The following is a 24,072-nucleotide window of genomic DNA, read 5'->3' as shown; positions in this document are numbered from 1 at the left end:
CAACACGCCAACACTGTTACATTCGGTCATCTTGGTTTAATACGCGGCAAACATCGAAGAGAGGGTCTGCGTCGCGTCCCATCCGCGGAGTGGAGATTTGTGTTTTCGTAAATAAAAGATTGATTTTACGAGGTAAGTACATTGATCAATTCTCCTGTATTATTAGTTCTTGATTTTTAGGAATGTCTTAATTCGTTAACATATCAAAGTAGGTTTCTATGGTGTATTTAACAGAAAGTTAGAATTATTAGTTTTTGTATGAAATGTTTTAACCTCAAAACTTACCTAGTCGGGCAAAGTGAATAGGGCAAAGTGGATATGGTATCCACTTTGCCCACCATTTTTCATTGGTGACTTATTATCTAAAAATATATTTTATTTGTTTCAGATGGTGAATAAATATTAAAAAAACTAAGCAAGGGATGTGGGATGAAAATGTTATGCAAACGGCTATTAATTTGTGCAAAGCTGGAGAATCAATAAAAATCACAGCTAAAAAGTATGGTTTGCCTTATGCAACCTTGTATAGGAATGTAAAAACCAGCATCGCTGCTAAGACCTATTCCAAATCCTGACTGACTACTCGTAAACGGAAATTACAAAAAACGGAAATATGAACTAGTACCCCGATCAAGGAAGATCAAAAGCAGAAATATGAGAAAAATAAAATTAATAATGTTAGAGAAGAATGTTATCAGACTGACTGAAAAGGCAAAAAAACTGCTAAACAGGTTGAACAGACAAAGAAAATAAAAGAATTTAAGGATATTTTATGCATTTTTTGCGGTGAAATATATTATATTAAATAGAAGAAAACGGTAAACCAATTGAAAATTGGATTCAATCTTAGGATTCAATGTGACATTTGTCAACAATGGTGTCACGAAGATTGTTCTGCTTTTAATGGCACTCAAGGGTATACTTGTGACAATTGTCAATCTTAATTTTCTAATTTTATGGTCAAGTTATGTTTTTTTTTTCAGAGTATCAAAGTTATTTCTGTGTTTTCAGAGATTGAATATGGGTATTCACTTTGCCCAAGTACTGTATCCGCTTTACCCGGGGTACCGGGCAAAGCGGGTACTTTCGTACTTTTTTAAATTTTAATTTCAGTTCATAATTGTTTAAATATTAATGGTAACTGATGCTCTTATTTGTAAGAGCAGTAAATAAAGACTGGTTTGTGATAGTTATTTTGTTTTTGTATTGTATACCTTCTCTGATATAACCTTACATACCTTAAGGTATCCACTTTGCCCGATCTTCCCCTATGCTTATAACTTTTTTGTTCGCGATGTTTTTATTACCATCAAGCTATTTCCTATATAATTGTTACGCGCTGGGGTTCGGGATAAATAAAATTTCACCAAAGTACAACTTATAAACTGTATTTAACACTTAAAACACTTCACAAACACTCAACAAACACTTTAAAACTCTCAGTTCGCTTGTTCCGCTTCGCTTCAGATGATTCCTTCGCTGTTTCGCTTCGAGTAGTTCCGATTACTGACTGACTGCGTGCCATCCCTACAACGCTTTTATAGCCGATACCTCATCACTAGTATTATCGAGAATATTCTACTCATCTCTAGTAGTAGTTTCCGCTATCTGTCAATAGATGGCGTTATAGTTATATGGATAGTATATATGGATAGTTCTCGAGCATGCTGGATCCTTCGATATTCGTGCGACTATTCGGCGACAGATGGCGCTACTCTTACCGGCGTAACATTATTAACATTCAGATGGAGACTTATACGTTTGTACAAATTGATCTGCGTAATATTTTTTCAATACTAACGAAGTTGAAAATTGCTCCAATAAAAATGCAACATCTCGGTTTTCAAAGTTCTTTTAGCGTTCCTGTTACCTGTATCTTGTGCCGTATTTTCCACGAGCGATTATTTTTATTGCTTAGATGGGTGGACGAGCTCACAGCCAACCTGGTGTTAAGTGGTTACTGGAGCCCATAGACATCTACAACGTAAATGCGCCACCCACCTTGAGATATAAATTTTAAGGTCTCAGTACAGTTACAACGGCTGCCCCACCCTTCAAACCGAAACGCATTACTGCCTCACGACAGAAATAGGCGGGGTGATGGTTCCTACCCGTGCGGACTCACAAGAGGTCCTACCACCAGTAGAAATCTAAGCAATACAATAATTGGAATACTAATTGGAGCAATACAATAATTAATACACCGCATTGGAAAAAAGCTGAATCACATCATGTTCCGCTGACAGAATAGTTTATATCTCATAGCAGATCCTTTTACCAGCTCTATGTATGGAATGAAGAAGAGAGTTGGGTAGGAAAATAAGTAACAGCTACTACAGATGCAAGCGGAATTTGGTTGATTAACAGAAGCTCAAATATTTATTACGTAAAACCTTCATCGTTGCTATAAAGCAAGACTTAGTGTCAAGGAGAATATATTACTTACATAGTTTGTTATTTGGTTGAGCAGGAAACTGATTTTTTTGCCTTTAATAGTTTTGGGAATAATAAATAAAACTCACTACAATATACATAGTAGAATTACATTCTAGAAACATGGATCTGTAAATAGTAAACGTTACTTCAAGCTTATGTACGAGTATAATGGACGGATCAGTAGAAAATTCTATTTCCGCAATGATGACTTAAACGATCCTTGTACTCAATGGGTCAGACCAGCAATTAACCGGTGTTTCCATAAAAAGAACTGAACAGTTATTCGACTTCATTGGCCTCATCGCTCCATAAGTCTTGGACTAGTATAATTCCGTCCATAGATAATCTGATTCATCTGTTATTGAATCTATCATGTAGAATTTTTTACTCTAATATTCTGAAATTGGTTTCATTGTTATTTGTTTAGTGATCTTGTTATTGCTTGGAAAACTTATAGTACTGTATATCTAAATACAAGTATACGACAACATTTTTTTTTTTTGTCAGGAGGAAATCACCGGACTTCTGGCCTCCACTGGGGATGAAAGGCGGGGCATGTCGGAGTTGAACCGACTAAAACCTCCTGTCGCTCAACAACCAGCATCCAAACCTCGCATGAGACAGAACTCATAAAAAGGCAAAGGGGGGAAAGTGAAGCGTTTAGTGCGGAGCACATCTCTCCCATCACCCTCCCCCTCGGGACGCCGGATTGGCGGTCGTCGGCGCCACGACCACCAGCCCTTTCGGTCGGCAGGCTATCCGAAACCCGCCTAGATGGCGCCGGATAGAATGGTCTACCTTACGGAATACCCCGCTGGGTCAGAACCAGCGTGGGTTGAGGATAGCCGGCCTTCCATCACCCGGATGCTCTCGCATAAAACGCGTGCAGAGCAGCTTGCACGTCGTCTTCTTAGGCCCCCCTCGCCGGTCCCCAGGCCGACATGTGAGGGAGACTCGAAACACTTAGAGGGCCAGGGCTTGGGCGAAATCCGCCTCCCTGGCCCCGCTCGACAGCGGCGGGCCTTCGCGTCTCTTACGCGCCCCGCCGCCTCCTTCTGCGAGATGGTGCACGCGCAGAAGTCCAGCATCGCCTTCCACGACTCGTCGTCACCGAGCATCGATGCCACAACACCCGGCAACGACAAGTCGTTTCCTATTTTTGCGACGAGGACACGGCGCTACCCCTCCCATGCGGGGCAGGCGACGAGCGTGTGCTCTACCGTGTCTAAGTCGCAACCACAATGGTGGCACTCTGCCCGACGGCAGAGTGATTCCTGCACCGGTGAGTTCTCACCGAAGCAATCGAACTCACCGAAGCAACCATGCTCAGTGAGCACCTGCGTGAGCCACAAAGTGAGGCGTCCTCTGTCACGATTCACCCAATTCACAAGAACCGGGCGAATCGCCTCGACGGTCCTACGACCAGCCGAAGGATCGGCCAGCCATCTAGACCATGACTCCAGCACGGACCGCCGAGATTGTGCCCTCCACGCTCTGACCACACTGGGGCTGGGACGTGCCACGCCCCTGGTACGAAGGTCAGCCCACCACTGATAGTCAGCGGCGAGCGCCTCCGCTTCCAGAACCCAAGCCTGGTGTCCCAGCCAGTACACACGCCGCCTCGAAGGAGATGGTGCGATGTGCGATAGCCGCGGATGACCCTGACCGTGATGGTGCGTTGCGGCCGTTGCAGCAGCTTCGCTACCCCCACGGCCAGGGACTGGACTGGAATGAGGCCGAGGTACTTCAACTGCACCCCGACCCCAATACGGACGCCTCCAACCACGATATGGCCATCGACAGGTGTCCGACAGGAATACGACAACATAACATTTTATTCTTGCGGTGTCTTATCCATTCAATTTTCGAGTATCCTTGTTTAGGTCCAAGTCATCGTTTCTCTTAACATTTTCTCATAATAATTCATTTGGCACCGGAGAGATATCGCGATACGTGACGGAGATTTTCAATTTTGCCCTTTTTGGTGGTAACTACCAACTGTCAGGTTTTATCTACCTAATCGTTTATGCAATTCCGAAGTGTGCAGGGGTAGCACCATATTTCAAATGCCTCAAGACGTTTTTGTGCCATCTTCGAATATCTATTATTTATACCGGTACAATTAATTTAAATTTACAAATTTTTGTAGTACAGATATCTTAATCAAATAACACTTAATTAACCACTTAACACCAGGTGGGCTGTGAGCTCGTCCACACATCTAAGCAATAAATAAAAAAAAAACATCAAATCAAAACAAATGATATAAAAATTGGTAACTAAACATAAAATCTATTGTATCTAGTTGTGATGATGATGATGATATATGTATGATGATGATATATGTATGATGATGATATATGTATGTCGAACGCACATTAGGTTCTATTCCCTAATTAACCTTGTAAATTCAAACAAAAAAGTATCGAGAATGAATGAATGGTTCTAAATCTAATTATATTGTTGTTATAATAGCCGGCAAACTTCGTGAGCATTTGTTGACGTAGTGGGGGTAAGTTTGCGCATGGTACACTCACGTGCAAAAACATTATTTACTCTGCGTCATAATGCAATTAAATTATTAAAATCAACATGTATTTATTTATATATTTATGAGAACATCAACAAAAAATATAGGTTAATAATTGTAATAATTTAATCTTGGGGTAAAATATATATTCCTTATATTAAATCAAAACTAGAGCTGTTGCCAAGTCTTGGTTCAGTTGAAGCGAAGCGGGTATTTGTAATTTTTTTTTTCGTTATCATAATCTTGACCATCATCATCACTGTTTTTATCACCCGAGTTGCTATCATCGTGATGAGTCGACATAGGGATCATCAGTGTAGTTTACAACTCGGTCGGTTCGGTCTACTTTTTTGTCTATAATTAATTATTTTTTGAAGATATTCGATTCGTAGTAATCGCATGTAATTTTTTTCAATTACCAGCTTCCGATTATTTTCTGTTTTTTTCCAGCTGAAGCCTAGCTCTTTCTTAATTCGTCGTAAACTTCATACCGAGCCATTAAAATTTATATCTTCTTTAAATTTTAGCAATTATAACAAATAACTTAACGATTAATAACGATAGACTTTTCACTGTACGCAAGCGTACTTTTGGGAGCAAGCGGAACGAGGGCGCGGTGCGGGACGCAAGGTTCGACTGATCTACCAATAACGCGCTCGATACGATTTCCCCTGCCGTCGCGCCTCACCCTCACCACCAAAGTGATCTAAAATTCGGTTCTGCGCAGTCAAGGTCATTTGCTCAAGAAGTTTGCCGGTTACTATACACTGGCACAACTGTTATTCCTTTTGCGAGTGGAGTTTGAGTTGCATCTATTATTTAGTTAATTACAGTGTTGTTTTTTGTTATATCGTGTATAGTGTGTATTACGAATTTCACAATAAATAAAAACCTCGCACAAAGAGTATGTCTTAAATTTTACATCGTCAATTTATATTTGTGTTCGAAGACGCTGAAAATGTTAAGGAAGGCTTACGGTGAATCGACTTTATCAAAAACATGCGCTTAGGGGTCTATTCTAAGGTTATTCAAAGCGTTCAAATCGATCGAGATTCGATGGTAAAGTTGCTTCACTCTGTTAGGCCAACAACATCTGCAACTGAAGTATGTTAACTTCACACAAAACTTAACACAAAAGTGACGAAAATAATGACCTAAAATCCTCATTCAAGCTTGAGAGAAATAGCTTCTGAAATTTCTGTATCTCATGAGTCAATCCGTATCATTTTAAATAATCACTTAGGTGTGAAACGCGTTGTAACTGGTGACGAGACTTAAGCTTACGAGCTTAACATGCAAACTAGTCAACCAGCTTCGACTTCGCTTTATTGGTGGTAGGACCTCTTGTGAGTCCGCGCGGGTGGGTACCACCACCCTGCCCATTTCTGCCGTGAAGCAGTAATCCGTTTCGGTTTGAAGGGTGGGGCCGCCGTTGTAAAAAAAAAACTGGAGACCTTAGAACTTATATCTCAAGGTGGGTGGCGCATTTACGTTATGAATGTCTACGGGCTCCAGGAACCACTTAACACCAGGTGGGCTGTGAGCACGTCCAGCCACCTAAGCAATAAAAAAAATTAAAAAAAGTGGCGCTTTCCAACTGAGTTTGAACCGAAAACATAAGGTCAAAGTCAAAGACATGTTGACTATTTCCTTTGACTATCAAACAGTAAATAAAGCATATTATTTGAGAGTTATTCAGCGTTTAAAAGTACAAATTCGTCAAAAAAGGCCAGTTTTGCGGAATGACAATTCTTGGATTTTGCACCATGATAATATGTTTTCCGCATCAACCTTATTCCATGTTTTCATTCGGTATAATATATAAAGGAAAATTCGCTATGAGATCTTAACTAAATTCCGGGAAAAGCATTTAAAAAATATTATGATAATTGAGTTACTCGTTGGCATAAGTGTATAGTTTCTGAAGGTTGATGCTATAAAAATTCAACTTCATACCTCAATCTGAACGGCGACATTTATGTCGTGTCAATAGTAATAGCTTAACACCAAGTCCACTTAACTCTTCATATAAAAATAGCGAAAAAAAAACACTATTGGGTATCGCAAACAATCATCAATGAATATAGAGTAGGACTATAGAGTAGGAATATCTGAAGATTAACTTTTCCATATTAATACATAGTAGTAAAGACAAAGGAAATAACTATTAAAGAAAATACCATTAGATTCGCAAAAAAACATGAGTATTTTGTTAATTTTTAAATTTTAATATTGAATAAAAAAGTTTCATAATCTACTTAAAAAGCACATAGTCGCGCGTGGACTATTAATAGTTTCAACGCGTCATATCTTCTGCATTGAATTTAAATAAACGGAATGAGCAACTGCATTAACCAGTGCTAATAATAAAGACCATTAAAATATTAACCCTAAAGTCTTATCGAGTTAGCAAATTATGCATTTCACATAACGCACCAAGGCATATGATCTCTATCATTTTACGAGCACAATAAAAGCCGGGAGCCGTGACTGGTGAGCATGTGAGCATGTAGGTCGACCGCAATCGATGTTATACAACCAACTTACACGATTATTTTACTAAACTTCACTATGTTTGATTTACGATTGTTTATCAAAAGTACGGACTGAATTTTAAATGAATTCGTTACTCAGGGTACAATTTCTAACAATGCTACATATAAATTTTATACATGGAAAAACTTGTTCATAAAAACTAAGTTTTTTTTATTGTTGCAAGCAGATAAGTACCCGGCCCGCCTGATGGTAAGTAGTCGTAATTGGTTATAGCTATCAGCTATGCCAGGGATATAGCCAAACCGCTGCCTCTCGCTCGTAGATCAAGGGATTAAAAAACAGATAGAGTTTCATCAACTTGTAGTTTTCAAACGTTAGTTGCACGAAGGTATATATGTGATATATTACATGAAGGTATATATATGAAGGTATATTAATCACCGGTGTTCGAATGAAATACGTACTCAACAAATGTTGACTATTGACTTCCACGGTGAAGGAATAACATCGTGTAATAAAAATAAAACCCCTCATAATTATAATTTGCGTAATTACTGGTTGTAGGACCTCTTGTGAGCCCGCGCGGGTAGGTACCACCACCCTGCCTATTTCTGCCGTGAAGCAGTAATGCGTTTTGGTTTGAAGGGTGGGGTAGCCGTTGTAACTTTACTGAGACCTTAGAACTTATATCTAAAGGCGGGTGGCGCATATACGTTGCAGCTGTATATGGGAGCCAATAGCCACTTAACACCAGGTTTAACTTTAAGATTACAAGTTATTGAGATTTCAGTTTTAAAAACTACATAGGGAAATTTATGAGTAAAAATAAATACTTTGTGTTCAACGTTGAGTTGTTAAAGCTCCAGCCTACAGATGTCCAGTAGTGGATGTAGGTGTCCTCCAAGTTTGTCATAACGATCGGTATTGCTCTGCCCGCATCCTGCGAGTTCTATGCGACCTTTCAACAGGTCGTCGGTCCTCTTTGTGGGACACACGCTACCACAAGATTTTTATCCCAATACAATTGAGATTTTATACTTCCATTAAGAGTTTTTAGTTGCATCACGGAGTTTTATATTTATTTATTGCGTAGCGATCGAAAGTGCCCTTCGCCAGGTATGCTTCGTCCGTCTAAAATGACAATAAAAAATGAAAATATTTTGTCTGGAGCAAAATTTAATATCACATTTTGATTTGTACGAGCCAAAGGTACTTAAATGCAAAGAAGGACATAAAATATTCTCACATGGTTAAGATATTTTTAGGTTTATTCACACGCCAGAAGGCGTTCAAAGTTCTAGAGCACGACTATAATAAAAAAATTAGAGAATTTATTTATTATAATCGTGCTCTACAACTTTCTATTTGCTCATTCTGTACTCAGTTCATATAATAGTAAATATATCGGAACATTCACACATCAGATTTGCAAGAAAATGACCTCGCACCGTTGCTTCCACGTCCACGCGCCTATCTTCAATTAGATGACATTACATTGTAATTATTGAGGTCAAATATACGCAACACATTAAGTATATGATTCTCATAAAAGTTTCTGACATTCCGTGCATCGTAATGGTCGAAGGAGAAAACATTTTTTTTTATAACGACAACAATTGTAAAAGCTTTTCTAATGTGCTATTAAGTGCATTCGTGATTTGTTTTAGCTAATCGCAAAGTGGCCAAGAAACTTTTTCTCTTGTTTTTAAAACAGAATATAAACAAATACAATAATGATCGCGTAATAGACATATAGATCTAAAGGAAATATCTGCAAAACAAGTTCTCCAATTATCTTCAATGTAAGATTACAGACACACTGTGTATCCAGCTTTAAATACGCGAAATGAATTAAGGTTTAATCCAGCCACGAGAGAAAATTAAATCGTTTCTAAACGACCGTATTCTATTAACTTAAATTAAGAAAACCCGTGTAAACACAATGAACATATTTATTGGATATTTTATCTAAAAATGGACGAAATAATGGCTAGAAATACTACTACTTCTACTACTAGTGCTCAGAATCTAGTGGAACGGAATAATAGTAAGAATTTGCTTTAAAAATATTACATGTGCATACTTTCGATTATTACTAGTCGTGGGATTAATTTTATTAGAGCTCTTTGTCCGTGACCACGAAAATTGTAAAGTTTTTGAAGAAGTGAGTTTTGCGTCGCAAATAATAAAATGACGAAAAAAACACGAGATTAAACCGTACCTAGATATCAGGTACCTAAATAAAACATTTGTGCAATATAGAGTATGACAGCTTTAACTTAATTTTAGCAGCGCTATCTAGCGTCCTATAGTGGTACGAATTGTAAAGTCGAAGCACAATGTGCTTCACAACAAACTTTTTATTCATTTTTACTGCAGCTTTCAAGTAAAGATTTTTGATTTGATTAGATACACATCCATTTTAGTTTCTATCCTGTTATTTTTATCTTGTTTTTGTACAATTCACAAGTGTTCTAACGTGAAAACACGCGGTTTACGGACTCTATGTCAGCTGTCCTGGTTCTACGCGAATCCGCTAGATGCTCCACTGTGCCGCCGTGAAGCGCGATTCAATATGGCGGCACCATTCGCCTCTAGAACAGGGCGGGGAGAACAGTCGCCGAATCGACATTACAATACCTACGCGTATTTTGACGAAAACGACGTGTCCGTGACTAAAACGCGGGTGAAATTGTGAAATAATTGTGTGTTTCAGTGTTAATTTACAACGTTTGTGTTATCATTTGTGCATAATAGTGTTTTTGTGATGAAAAAGTCCAAGGACTTTAGGGTAACAATGTCTAGTAGTTGACATGTTTATCTGTGTCGTGTGTGAAGATTTTCCCTTCGCGTGAGGAGGTGCGGTGCGCTTGTGTGTGTGGTTAACATCGATGTGTGTGTGTCAGTGGCCGTGGATGTGGATATACGAGACGATTTAATGATGGATTGCATTTCCAAGGATCTATAGGTAAAATTACTCAATCTGTTTTGACCTTGTTTGTTTATTTTACAGCTCACTAAGCGATGTTCTCGCCTACATCAATTTTTATTGAACGCATTCTGTGATTGCTTTGTTTAAACTAACTACTAGCTATAGATTAGTGATCGTAGTAGAGCAGTTTCTTGAGGGTTTGTCCTTGAATCGATAAGGATAAAGTATTTTAAAACACTTCAGTAAAATAATTTTCCTTTTTTTCCGTTAAATTTTAACCATTTACGAATAATACGGATTGGTCTTAAGAGTTATTTTATTTTTATTTACACAAAAAAAATTATTAAGTCTCGTGGCTTAAAATATGACAAAAACGATGACAATAAATTAACATAAATTTATTTTAAAAATAATCATTTTTAATTATTTTTTACGATAAACATAATGACTTTAAGTTCTAATTGGTTTTTAATAACCACTTATTGAAACTTACTGGAAAATATTAATACAATATTTCTCATCAGGACTATCTATTAAAAATAAATCGAAAAATAAAAGGGCTTCGTATTAAAGAATTGACACTTAGATAGTCTTGCTTGCATACGAATGAATTATAATTCATTATATTCATGCAGAGTCGCACCAGAGTATGGTTCCCCTCGCTCTGTGCACTGCCTCTGGTTATCAACTTACGAAATGTCTAAGTCCGTCTTATTCTGACAAACTGCCATTGTGATCGCTCTGTCCCTTTTTGGCGCATATTGCGCGTTTTTCTTCTTTTGCCGCGTCATATGGCAAAGCCAAGCTATAAGAGTAGAGCGATTGAAAATTAAACGGATGCTAAACTGCTATTATGATTATATCGGGTGGGTCGATCCAAGCGCGCTGCTAGGCCATGAGTCTGATCCCAATTGATTCGAGTCCTTTGTTTAGAGAAGGGTTGGCTAATAAGAGGGTAGAGGCCAACGTTAAGGGTAGGTAACCGCGCATCGAGACCGCGCAGTTAGATCCGTGGTACCCGAGAGCGTCGCACGTGGGTCTCTCCGGAAAATTTGCCGCGAATTCTTTTGTCCTCTAAGTACTTAAATCAGTGACAAATGGGATTGAATCATTCACGGAGCTGCTCGTTGAATTTTACGAGCGTGTGAGTGGCCTGGACGGTAAATTGGGTTAACTTAATTATCTTTTACTGTATAAGTTACATATATACGAGTATATGCCAAAATATTTGAAGTAGACTTATCGTAATACTTTAATTGTATGTGAATATTGCGAACATGGAATTATAAACGTATTATTCTAATAAGACTTAAGTATCATCGTTAAAAGCTTACGATTTTTATTTTTAGTTTCGTTCGTTGTGTTGGTAATTTTTAAATGACTAAACATTTGTTTGCGGTACATAAGTCATTGCTATCACAATTAAACAGTGCAGTATAACATGGGGCGTCTTAAGTGGAAATGTCTGAGTTTGTTATTCATGGGACCCGTTATGCAAAATAAAACGCCGAATTATGCAAATACGATTTGCGAATACGATCGTTGCATCTTTATACTAGATAAGTTTACATGAAATGTAAATAGATAAACACTTTTCTCCTAAACAGATGCTCTAAAACTTTAAGATTCCAAATTTTTGAATTATCATATAAATCACAATTTCGTATTAATAGGCTCAAAGCTTTTGCGGGCGACGTTACTTAAAAGGATTCCAGCAAAGCAGGGCCAGCGCTAGATAATTAGGCGAGTAATAAAATAATAGTACTGAAGTTACTTGTGAAAGCTTGTTAATTGGAACTATAAAACTTGTGCGTGAGTGGAAACATAATTCTTCTTATTATACGACTATGCAAGGTCATTAGCATACCGTGAAAGCTCTTTGGGAATCGTTGGACTAGGTTTGTTAGCCGGGACATAGGAGGGCTAGTTTACGTGGCTACATTTTTATTGCATGGATGAGTGGACGAGCTCACAGCCCACCTGGTGTTAAGTGGTTACCAGAGCCCATAGACATCCACAACGTAAATGCGGTAGCCGTAGCTTGATAAGCTCACATGCCCGTGTTATCCGTATGTCATGTAAGAAAGAGCATTATGACATGAAAGTCAACTACCATTGTGACTGTCACTAATGAAGGAAGGAATACGCTCATGGAACTCCCCTGATGGTCAGCAATGTCACTGACACAGACAAGAAATCTATTGCGGATTGTACTATGACTAAAACCTTCGCTAAAGAACAAACAACAACTGTATCAAGTGTCAAGTAAAATCATAAAAACCATGTCCGTAATTGATACGATTACGAAAAACATTCATTTTAATAGAAATAAAAATTTAAAATTCATGTAAAACGATATAAATATTAATCATTGATCTGAACAGATTTTATTGTTGTCACTTTAAAATAATCATGATAGTCAATTATCGGGATTACTACCGCATTACTTTGAGATTACTTTTTACTGGTGGTAGAACCTCTTGTGAGTCCGCACAGGTACCACCACCCTGCCTATTTCTGCCGTAAAGCAGTAATGCATTTCGGTTTGAAGGGCGGGGCAGCCGTTGTAACTATACTGAGACCTTAGAACTTATATCTCAAGGTGGGTGGCGCATTTACGCCGTAGATGTCTATGGGCTCCAGCAACCACTGAACACCAGGTGGGCTGCGGGCTCGTCCACCCATCTAAGCAATAAAAAAAAATATAAGCGTGATCTAAATTAATTTGTACAAATACAGAAAAAAAAACGTACAACTTAACAGCAATTTGTTCTTCTTCCAAAGCAATTAACTTAAAAGACAGTTGACAGGACAATCAATTAAATAAAATGTGTTTGGAAATGCATTAAACGTGAAGCTTTTTACAACAAACACTTCTCACTACTTTGAATTCTAAAAATGATACTGCTATTCTTGAAATCGCAAGTCTCTCCTAAGAATTCGAACCGTATTTCGGTGTTTTCATAACAAGCCAACTAATTAATGTCGTTAATACTGGTCGGTGACTTTTTAACTTTAAATACGCAAGCGAAATAAATTTCGATACCTAAATCGTCAGTTGAACAAACATTCCTCAATAAATCAGACACCGGATATTGTCTTTTAATACAATTCAATTTCCAATACACGTTGGGAGTTCGAAAAGCGTACACGTATGAAACAGACGGAATGAATCCCGTATATATTATTGAAATACTTTCCTTATTGAGTTACGGCACGAACGGCTTTTCGGAATCTTTCAAATATTTAACAAAAGGATAAATTTCGGAAGATATACTTCAGGTTTCCTTTGAAATCTTTGATTTATAATGCGTATTTCAATCAAAGTTTATACTTCGATTATATACTTCAATTATATAGTTTCATACTGCAAAAACATTAAAATAAACTTATTCATAAAATTATTTAAATTAGTCGTATTTACATTGTCGCGCTTACTTATTGAAACCTCCAGGGTACAATTTTTAATACGTAAATCACTACATAGTATAAAACAAAGTCGCTTTCTCTGTCCCTATATCTGTCTGTCCCTATGTATGCTTAAATCTTTAAAACTACGCAATGGGTTTTGATGCGGTTTTTTTTAATAGATAGAGTGATTGAACAGGGAGGTTTTTATGCATAATAACATACATTAAATAGTGGAGAAATCAATAATAAATTACATTTTCCGAAGCGAAGCGAGGGCGGGTCGCTAGTATTTTTAAAAAATAAGTAAATTATTTTAATGGTTAACTTAATTTTATTTGTTAATAAATAAATTATTTTCCAGTATTTATTTAAATGTTTCACATGGACAGGGAATATAAAATTTAGGGGTTTCCAATAAATGTTGAATTACTTTTATTCATTGCTCATTTGGCGGAACGAGCTCACGGCTTACCTGGTGTTATGTGCTTATTGGAGTCCATGAACGTCAGTAAATTATGAAAATAGTCCGAAAACTATGAAGCAAATTTGATAATAAATAAATCGTCAGGATATTTCTCAAATTATAAGATACGATTCTCGTATAGTTAAGCTTTACTTAGTATTAAATTAATGCCGCGTACGCATAAACAATATGAATTATGTCACAATTTTCTGTATTTATGAAAGATAATCGATCGTGTAATAAAAATGAAACCCGCAAAATTATAATTTGCGTAATTACTGGTGGTAGGACCTCTTGTGAGTCCGCTAGGGTAGGTACCACCACCCTGCCTATTTCTGCCGTGAAGCAGTAATGCGTTTCGATTTGAAGAGTGGGGCAGCCGTTGTAACTATAATTGAGACTTTAGAACTTATATTTCAAGGTGGGTGGCGCATTTACGTCGTAGATGTCTATGGGCTCCAGTAACCACTTAACACCAGGTGGGCTGTGAGCTCGTCCACTCATCTAAGCAATAAAAAAAAAAAAAAGATAGCGGCCCGCTCCGGCTTCGCTCGGGTCTTTAACACAAATTTCAAAATAAAAAATTATAATACACACACATTAACCCTTATATTTGCGTCAAGTTATTATTATTTATTAATATATTATTATTTTAATGAACATTTATTTTCATTTAAATAATATTTGTTTTTACACCTAGTATTTTTTTTACACCTTGGATTACATCATTGGAATTTTAGTAAAGATCGCTAACTTAAAAAAAAAAAGAGACTGAATATAGCCCATGTCACTCGGGAATAGTGTAGCTTCCCAACAGTGAAAGAATTTTTCAAATCGGTTCAGTAGTTTCGGAGCCTATTCAATACAAACAAACAAACAAATCTTTCCTCTTTATAATAATAGTATAGAAAACACGATTTGGCTGTAGTTGATTTCGTTTTTATTGTATTTATGAGGCGTAGGGTCGTCAGCAAGCGCAGGATTACAACTTTCTGTAGCGGTCGTGCATTCAATGGTTTCCTCTGTTGCTTCGAGAAATATTTACCGCGCCGACTACGGCTCCGAATTCGGAGAACCGAAAATTGATAAATATGACAAAACTAAATTACTCAATTATAAATACTTTCACGGCTCGACTTCGCATTTATTATTCTCATTTTGTTATTTCCGAAGTTTCAAAAGCTTTATAAGTTTCGTGGCCACGGACGACTAAAATATTAAATGCAACATTAAAGTGCGAACTTAGTTTTAATAACGTCCACCACTGGCGAAAACCAAAGTAAATACTATTATAAATATAACTAAATTCCTTGGATAAAAAAATACTTCTAGCATTTAGTACAATCCATTAATTGTTGTTACTAAATTTTGCCCCAGAATTATCTTTAAGAATAGTTTGAACTAAATTTTTTTCTTTCATAAATAGTTGAGATAAATTATTGAGTTTACGAAGCTTTAACACTAGCTAGCTGAATTATAACTACTATTTTATGTACCTACTATAAATAGCTTAACTCATTCACGAATTGAGACAGCAAGACTGTTCACTAAACACATTAACACCTTGTCATTGTCTGTGTCGGCATCAACAATATTTATATTCTAATTCCGTTATATTGCCAACATTATCATTGTGAATTTTAGGAAGATTGGTCAGAAGAGCACCGGCCAATTTAACACAGAATCTACACAGATTTCATTCAATGCAAAATATTCACTAAGCCACTACAACTTAATGGACGATTCGTCACGTATTTCTTGATACGTTAGGTTTTTTTCCAATAGGCAATTTAAATGGTTCCTGAATTGTTATTTGTAATTGGTCATTTACGATGTTGAAAATTATCCACAATTTTAAATAACAACACGCTCATTAACTATTTCCGAGACAGTCTCATTTGAGATCTACGAAAAATGAAAATCTTAAATTTTTTATTTTATTGCTTAGATGGGTGGACGAGCTCACAGCCCACCTGGTGTTAAGTGGCTACTGGAGCCCACAGACATCTACAACGTAAATGCGCCACCCACCTTGAGATATAAGTTCTAAGGTCTCAGTATAGTTACAACGGCTGCCCCGCCCTTCAAACCGAAACTGCATTACTGCTTTCACGGCAGAAATAGGCAGATTACATTAAATTTTATTCTATTATGTTGATGAAAACATAATATGTTCAATTATTAGTTTGCACAAAACAGCACAACATTTAAAGCGTTGCTATTATACACTACAATCGAGAGTTTTCAAGAGCGATTGTAATTTATCGAATACTTTCACGCAAGTCCTAACAACAACAGTAGGTATAAGGTGTCGACCAGACATTCAATAATAGTAACTATCGCATTGAAATATCTGCACTAATATGCGCGAATGTATTAAATATGAACACGCATACATAATTGGGTTTTTTTTATTGCCTAGATGTGTGGACGAGCTCACAGCCCACCTGGTCTTAAGTGGTTACTAGAACCCATAGACATCTACAACGTAAATGCGCCACACACCTTGAGATATAAGTTCTAAGGTCTCAGTATAGTTACAACGGCTGCCCCACCCTTCAAACCGAAACGCATTACTGCTTCACGGCAGAAATAGGCGGGGCGGTGGTACCTACCCGTGCGGACTCACAAGAGGTCCCACCACCAGTAATTACGCAAATTATAATTTTGCGGGTTTGATTTTTATTACACGATGTTATTCCTTCGCCGTGGAAGTCAATCGTGAACAATTGCTAAGTACGTATTTCATTAGAAAAATTGGTGCCCGCGTGCGGGATTCGAACACCGTTGCATCGCTATATACGAATGCACCGGACGTCTTATCCTTTAGGCCACGACGACTTCGAGTGAATGAGCACATTGCTACATATTCTCGTTTAGAACGTGAATTATATTTAAGTAAGAAAACCTAATTCGAGTTTAGAATTCTTTGTTAATATGAGACAGTTATGAGTTCGAATCGTATGAAGTAGGTGAGTTTTTACGAGACTGCCTCTATTATTGTTCGGATGAAACCCGTAAAAATACTGGTCTCACCTTTGTACGGAGCTTTAGTTTAATTTACGCCGTGAGCTTTGTAAGCTCAAGCGATTACTCTCTTTTAATTTAGCTTATGAGAGTAGATTTATTTCATCAGCCATGAAACTGTGATTCCGTTATTTTGCTTTTCGCAAGCACATCTTTGACTACCTATCGTCGTTATGTTGATTGTTGATTGAAATGCTAATTAATACGTTATATATGCTACAGTACCGAGTACCCAACGATACTTAGACTATGAATGCATAATATAACTATAATATTTATAATACTTTGGTTATCTCATTATTGTTTATTTGACATTTACTATTTAACCTATTCCGCGAGAAATGATTTTATGGATACAGATGAACATGAATGTCATTCGCCAAAACTCAATTAACCCACCTGCAGACACACATATTGAAATTTAATTCTTCATAAAAAAATTATGTTAGAAAATGTAACTTAAAATTAAGTTAGTAATTTGTCGATTTAAACGAGAATAAATTTTAAATATCTTTTAATAATTTTAATATAAATTTAAATTATAATAAAGGGAGATCTAACTTATAATCATTTAAAGGGGATTGAACTAAAGTACTTCAATAAGTTATTCTTTAATTAAACTAGACTATTATGCTTTACATAAAAACGGAAACTATAAGTACTACAAAAATGTACTTAATCTGAAACGAAAGCTGGGCACTTTAACAAGATTATGACCGAGTCAATGTGGGTCAGCTTAAAATATTTTAACGAAAGCAGGTTATGAAAATAACGGGCTGATTTTTAAGAATCAACACGCCTTCTCTCTCTTTATATCTTAGATTCTTCAAACGTATACATAGATCGTAAATCATCGCTCGGTAAATATGAAGAGAGAATTTTGAAAATGTACTGAAAAATTCGTTGTTAATGCATCGTCGACTCATATTTGTGCGACGAGTCTTACCTGGAAGCTTTTATACAAATGTTTATTTATCTTAACCTCATTTGAACCGAAAACAGATTCATGATCAACGTTAAAGTAAATGTAGAATAGAAGTGATGATTGTTAAGCAGAAAAGAACTTTAAAACAGTTTTGCTCTTTTAATTTTTTTTTTATATTTCTATCATTACTTTGAAATTGAATTTCTGTTACATATTGTTGAGCGTTTTTTTGTTTTTACATATTTATATACGTTACCGCTGCCTTTAAAAGGTGATGTGAAAAAGTTTCACATTTCTTACATTTTGTGACGCGTACGGAAGCCGTATGTATGGGTTTGATCGGTGTGGTTTGTAAGTCAGTTCAGTCATTATACTGTTCTATTGGTCCCTTAAGTTCAACTTTATTTGTCATAAAATTGTACTTAGAGAATAAGGCAGGCGGCCGGTAGTAAACTCATGCCAAATCCCTATGCAGCATCACAAGAGAATATGCTGCGCTTATCCCACATAGTGTGGGATAAGGGCAAAATGTTTTTTTTTTTTACCTAGAACATAGAATATAAGTAAACAAATCTTACTGTTAAAGATTGCTTACTTAAGATTCATTTTGATGAGAGTGTTTCAAACTGTAATTTGAATATAGAAAAGGGACCTTCTTAATAAATACAAAAATCACTTTCTACACGCTAAGAGTTCATGTAAAGTAACGTGTAATTATTTGTATAAATAAAAAAATATGTTTTTAGATACCTACGTTCCACATTATTAAAATAAATAAAAATTATTTGTTCTTCAATAATTTCAAAGAATCTCTTGACATTCATTTAATGAGGACTGATTAAAACACGATTTGGCTTCCTGTTTAATTTTGTACATTTTTTTTTTTTCGTTTCACAGAACTTTGATTGCCCCAGTTAGTTAATAAGACGTAAATGTATTTAAAATACGCCCACGTTGCAAAAAAAAAAAAAAACTGGTTACTATCCGAGGACATTATTACGAGTATGACGTTTTGACTTTGGAATGCTGAATAACTCTATGAATATTGCTTGTGGTCTGAAAAAACCTTTAGCCTTATTTATCTGACAGCGCCAGGGATGGGTGAGCGGCAGTTCCGTCATTATTCGGTGGACTGAGTTAAGTTCAAGAAAACATTTTGATTTTAAAATTTATTGAAACATTTAATAAATAATTTTCACAGTAAAAGGGAAAACCGACACTTTAGTTCTGACTGACCCGACTCTCTATTCTTTTCTATTATGATTGAGGGATTACTGTTGGCCCGGAAGCCTTTGAAGTTTCACCAGGACAGATGAGCGAGCAAATACTCAACCAGGAGGGGTGGGATTTGCTAACATCTGCCGGAGCGTCTCCAGAGGAGATCTAACGACTTAATCTTGAGTTGTTAGGTCTCTTTTGGAGGCCGCTTCGCAAAGTGAATCTACTACCGTATCGTAATCGCGACCCGCTGAGAAGATGCGGCATGAAACTCAACCGCCTGATGTTTAGAAAATCTGTAATGTAATGTAAATAAGTCCGCGAACTCATGCCCCTGAGCGGAGGGTTGCTTCTTTCACATTGAAATGTCTATTAGCTCCGATAGTAAGTTAATACTGAGGCAGTAAAGAGTAACTTAATGGTTGAAACTTATTACGATCAATGTGTGTAAAAAAAAATTAAGAACCGGTATATTTCATTAATTCAGAGATACATAACGAAACTTTGATAAAGTTTATTAGTGAATAATAAAAAGGTAAATAAATAATCTACTCACCAGTGACTAGTGAGAGCATTACTAACAAAAAACACTGTTCCACATGACTCGTTATCAAAATAGGTAATAACTATAAACAAAGATCGAATCGAAATTCTCTCTAATAATTATGGACGTGAATAACTGTAATCTGTTCGAAATGGGACTGATTGTCCCTAATCCACTGACATACATTACGAGATCCACATATCACAGATTAAATTACTTAGGTCTTTGATTTACTGTTCAAGTAAGTACCAGAGATTCGTTGTTATTGCCGTTGATTGGTTAAGTTCGTGTTCTCAAATAGTTTTGATGAGCCGTGATTAAGTTAGTTTACTTTTTAGAGTAGATTCGATATTGCTTTAATTGGTGTACTGAACGGTGGGTGTGTCCAATATACCAGAGTTTCTTTCGGTGCATGGTTCAGGAGAGTCGATGAAAACGTATGTGTCTGAAGTGGAGAACTCTTCCAAGGTTGTTCCTGAGTGCTATGACATGTCCTTATTCAAGCGAACTTCGAAAAGAATCCTAAGAAGGCAGCGGCTCGCAAAACCATTAAAAAAGATGTGTGGTGTCATGGGACACCGGATAGGAACGAAGTTCCTTATTATAAAAATATTAATTTTAAGTTCTTTTCGAGGTATAAAGAAAATAAAACTGGAGGTTTCGCAACAACCCACGGTCATTCGGTAACGTGCGAACTTATTGTGGTACACTACATTCACGATTGTTTCCATAAGAGTTAAGTGTATTGCGCAAACGAATGCTCTGAAATCGTGGTCAATTAATGCTAAAAAATATGTAATTTTTTGTACGTTATATATTACAAAGTTAAGTCGTACACTGTGTGCATTACTAATAAAAATCTTACGTTACGGACGTTTTTTCCTGGCTAGGGTAACCCTCCGCGTCGTCCCATAAGGAACTTCGTTCCAAAACATTTAACAGCGATACTGACTCGGAGCAGGAACCAAACCTGTATCCCGTGAAATTGTAATCACTCGTAGTATTTATTCTAATTTACGAATACCTAAGTAATAAACAGTCATATACAGAATCAGTCTGCCCGTTTGTATGTATTAATGCTCACAGCGGTTGAAAAGCTCCTAATGTGTATTTTAATAATACGTTTAAATAAGCTGCGGCCCACATTTATTGTTATTTAGTTATCGGTTGACAATTATAAAATACTAAACATGGTCCGCGGTTTACCCGCTTTAGATTTGTAATATAGAAAGATTGAAGCACGCTGCCTTTCCGGAATAAAGAGATTCATGTACCACTCCCTTTCCGTACATAAAATAACGGAACAAAGGACCCACTATCGTATTTACTGTAGCATATATCTACACCCGACGTTGCTCAGGTCATGTCATTTACCATATAAAAAACCTGCCTATTTCTGCTGTGCAGCAGTAATGCGTTTCGGCTTGAAGGGCGGGGCAGCCGTTGCACTGTTAAAAGTGAGATCTTACAACTCATGTCTCAAGGTGGGTGAATTACATTGTAGATGTCTATGAGCTCGGATAACCACTTAACGTCAGGTGGGCGGTGAGCTCGTCCATCCCTTTAAGCAATAATAAAAAACCAATCTGTTAATCCAAGTCTGTAAACAGCTATCTTAGTGCGAAATTTCATCCAAATCCGCTCGACATTTTGCGTGATTGGATAACAAATTTTCACATTTATTACAGTATAGATTTGATATAGTTTAGATTAGATTATATATGTACAAATTATGAAGCGCGAGCTCTAGTTTGTTTAACATTTGAATGTGCTAGCAACACACTTGTCTTTATGCTAATGTATTTAATTATAATAAATTTAAAGTAAGACCTTGATTTTTTTTTCACTAATTCAGATGAATACCTGCGTTAATTCTTTGTGAGCGTCCGTTTAAGATCAAACTAAAAAGTAAAATTAAACATGTGTTAAAAATCGGAAACGGTTAGGTTATGTGCGCTTAAGTTTTCAAGTTATCCTTATTCAAGTCGAAGGAATATAAATAAACAAACCCGATAACCTTCGCCCTAACTCGATAGTAAGTTTATTTTGTTTAAATGTTTTTGTTTACGAAACTAAGCACCTCTTCGGAGCATACCAGAACCATTAGTTTGAATGAAGTGTTTATAATAAGAGTTGTTCAACTGTTGAGCTTTAATGCCTCAACTTATAAAGCTTACAACATATGACCGTTTTATTTTTATTTTGAACCAATGTGAGAAGATTTTACATCAAATTATTTAGCACTTGACGAAGCCTCTCAATCCGAAATTTGGTTATTGTAACATTATCACGTGAACATAGAAAACTGAAATCAATTATATGTAGGTATGTGTTTCTAAAGATATATTTATGCAAAAATGATTCATATTATTTGTAATGCGGTTCTGTTAGTGCTACAAAATAAAATAAAGGCACACATGGCATTTCTATACAAACTGGTGTAATTTCGTAAATTCGATACTTTAATAGGTGTCAGTCGCAGTTCTGGCTTCGTTAAATTTTTAATTTTAAACTATTGGAACTAGTGGGAAAAATTAAATCTTTAGAAATTTTCACCACGGCGGTGCGCTGGTTCTATATTTTGAGGTTCCTGCGGGGTTGAGTGTCGCCAAAAGGTGAACAAAAAGAGGGGTAGGATGAGGCTGGGTATGAGAAATAGATCGGCCAACTCGTCGCTGGCTTCTTGCAGGCTGCAGAATCCAAGAAACGTGACTAGTGGACAACGCGTAATGGCGGCGGTCGGCTTGACGGCTGACGTGTTAATAAAACGGGTGTAACACTCGCACAGCGACGAGAATGATAGTCCGTAAGAGTTCGTAATAGAAAACCCCCCATAAACGTGGTACTCCCGGGCAGTGCCACAGGTGCCAGCTCTATGGCCACTCAGCGCGTAATTGCCACGCGCGCCCCCGCTGCGTGAAATGCCTCGGCGATCACGCAACCACAGAATGTTCGCGTGTTAGGGAAACCGCGACGGAACCCCCAAGCTGTGTCCTATGCCTTAAGCAAGGGCACCCGGCAAACTACCGCGGATGTCCAAGGGCTCCGCGTAAACGCCCGAACCACCCAGCCCCCCGAACCGTCGACCCAAAGACTTCGGCGCCTTCAGTGCCGAAACCAGCCTTCGTACCGGCTGCGGTTCCCACCGTCTCGGCGTGGAAAAAACCGCTACCGTATACGAAGGAGGGAACGCAAAACGTACCCCAGCTCCCGCCTGCGACACGTCACGCGCCTCAGCCCCTGCTCGCACCTCGCCCCGCGCCCGCGTACCGCCCCCCGCAACCCTCAGTCGTCAACGACTTCGCGCTCGTGCGCGACTTCGTCACCGCGGTAAACTTTGACCGTCTGCGATCGTTCGCAGATGCTATCCGTAGGTCAGTAACCCCCGAACAGCGGCTCGCGGCCGCTTTCGATCACATGGACGTCTACGAGTCCGTGTCTCGCACGTTATAAAAATTCTTTACCGGTAATCAATGGCGCAAAAAGGTAGAGAAAAACCGTATTCCCTTACGTTAGCATTCTACAATGCTAACGGACTCGCGCGGCAACGCGATCAAATTTTCGAATTCCTCCGCGACAACCTAATAGATATTCTGTTAGTGCAGGAGACCTGCCTGAAGCCCTCGCGTCGTGACCCGAAAGTCGCGAATTACGTCATGGCTAGGAATGACAGACTCACCGCCTCCAAAGGCGGGACTGCCATTTACTATAGGCGGGCCCTGCACGTTGTCCCTCTCGATACTCCCTCGCTCTCACATATCGAGGCGTCAGTGTGCCGTATCTCGCTGACGGGACACCAGCCGATCGTCATCGCATCCGTTTATCTCCCCCCGGACAAGCCCCTCCTGAGCAGTGACATCGAGTCACTGTTCGGCATGGGAGACTCTGTCATCCTGGCAGGCGATTTAAATTGCCACCACACTAGGTGGAACTGCCATCGTACTAACGTCAACGGTAGGCGTCTCGACGCCTTTATAGACGACCTCACCTTCGAAGTAGTCGGCCCCCCAACTCCAACATGTTATCCGTATAACATCGCGCTCCGTCCGAGCACTATAGACCTGGCATTGCTTAGGAACGTAACTCTGCG

The 24,072-nt window shown here is 37.8% G+C and overlaps 1 protein-coding gene across 5 annotated transcripts in view; it reads left to right on the top strand.

Moving 5' to 3' along the window:
* The first annotated feature begins 10,031 nt into the window (after nt 1–10,031).
* LOC114249107 (Histone gene-specific Epigenetic Repressor in late S phase) overlaps nt 10,032–24,072 on the top strand; it is a 245,520-nt gene continuing 231,479 nt past the window's right edge. For 4 of the 5 annotated variants that reach the window (XM_089734855.1, XM_089734853.1, XM_089734854.1 and 1 more), the window contains exon 1: nt 10,032–10,430. The gene's annotated coding sequence lies outside the window, so the exon portion shown is untranslated. Of the gene's footprint in view, nt 10,431–11,244; nt 11,555–24,072 lie in introns of those variants that run through there. The other variant, XM_089734852.1, reaches the window with a different exon arrangement.

This window comes from Bombyx mandarina, chromosome 18 (genome assembly GCF_030267445.1).
Source record: "Bombyx mandarina strain Sakado chromosome 18, ASM3026744v2".
NCBI classification, from domain to species: domain Eukaryota; kingdom Metazoa; phylum Arthropoda; class Insecta; order Lepidoptera; family Bombycidae; genus Bombyx; species Bombyx mandarina.
Note: the sequence above shows the minus strand (reverse complement) of the source record. Positions and strands in the feature narration are given on the sequence as shown.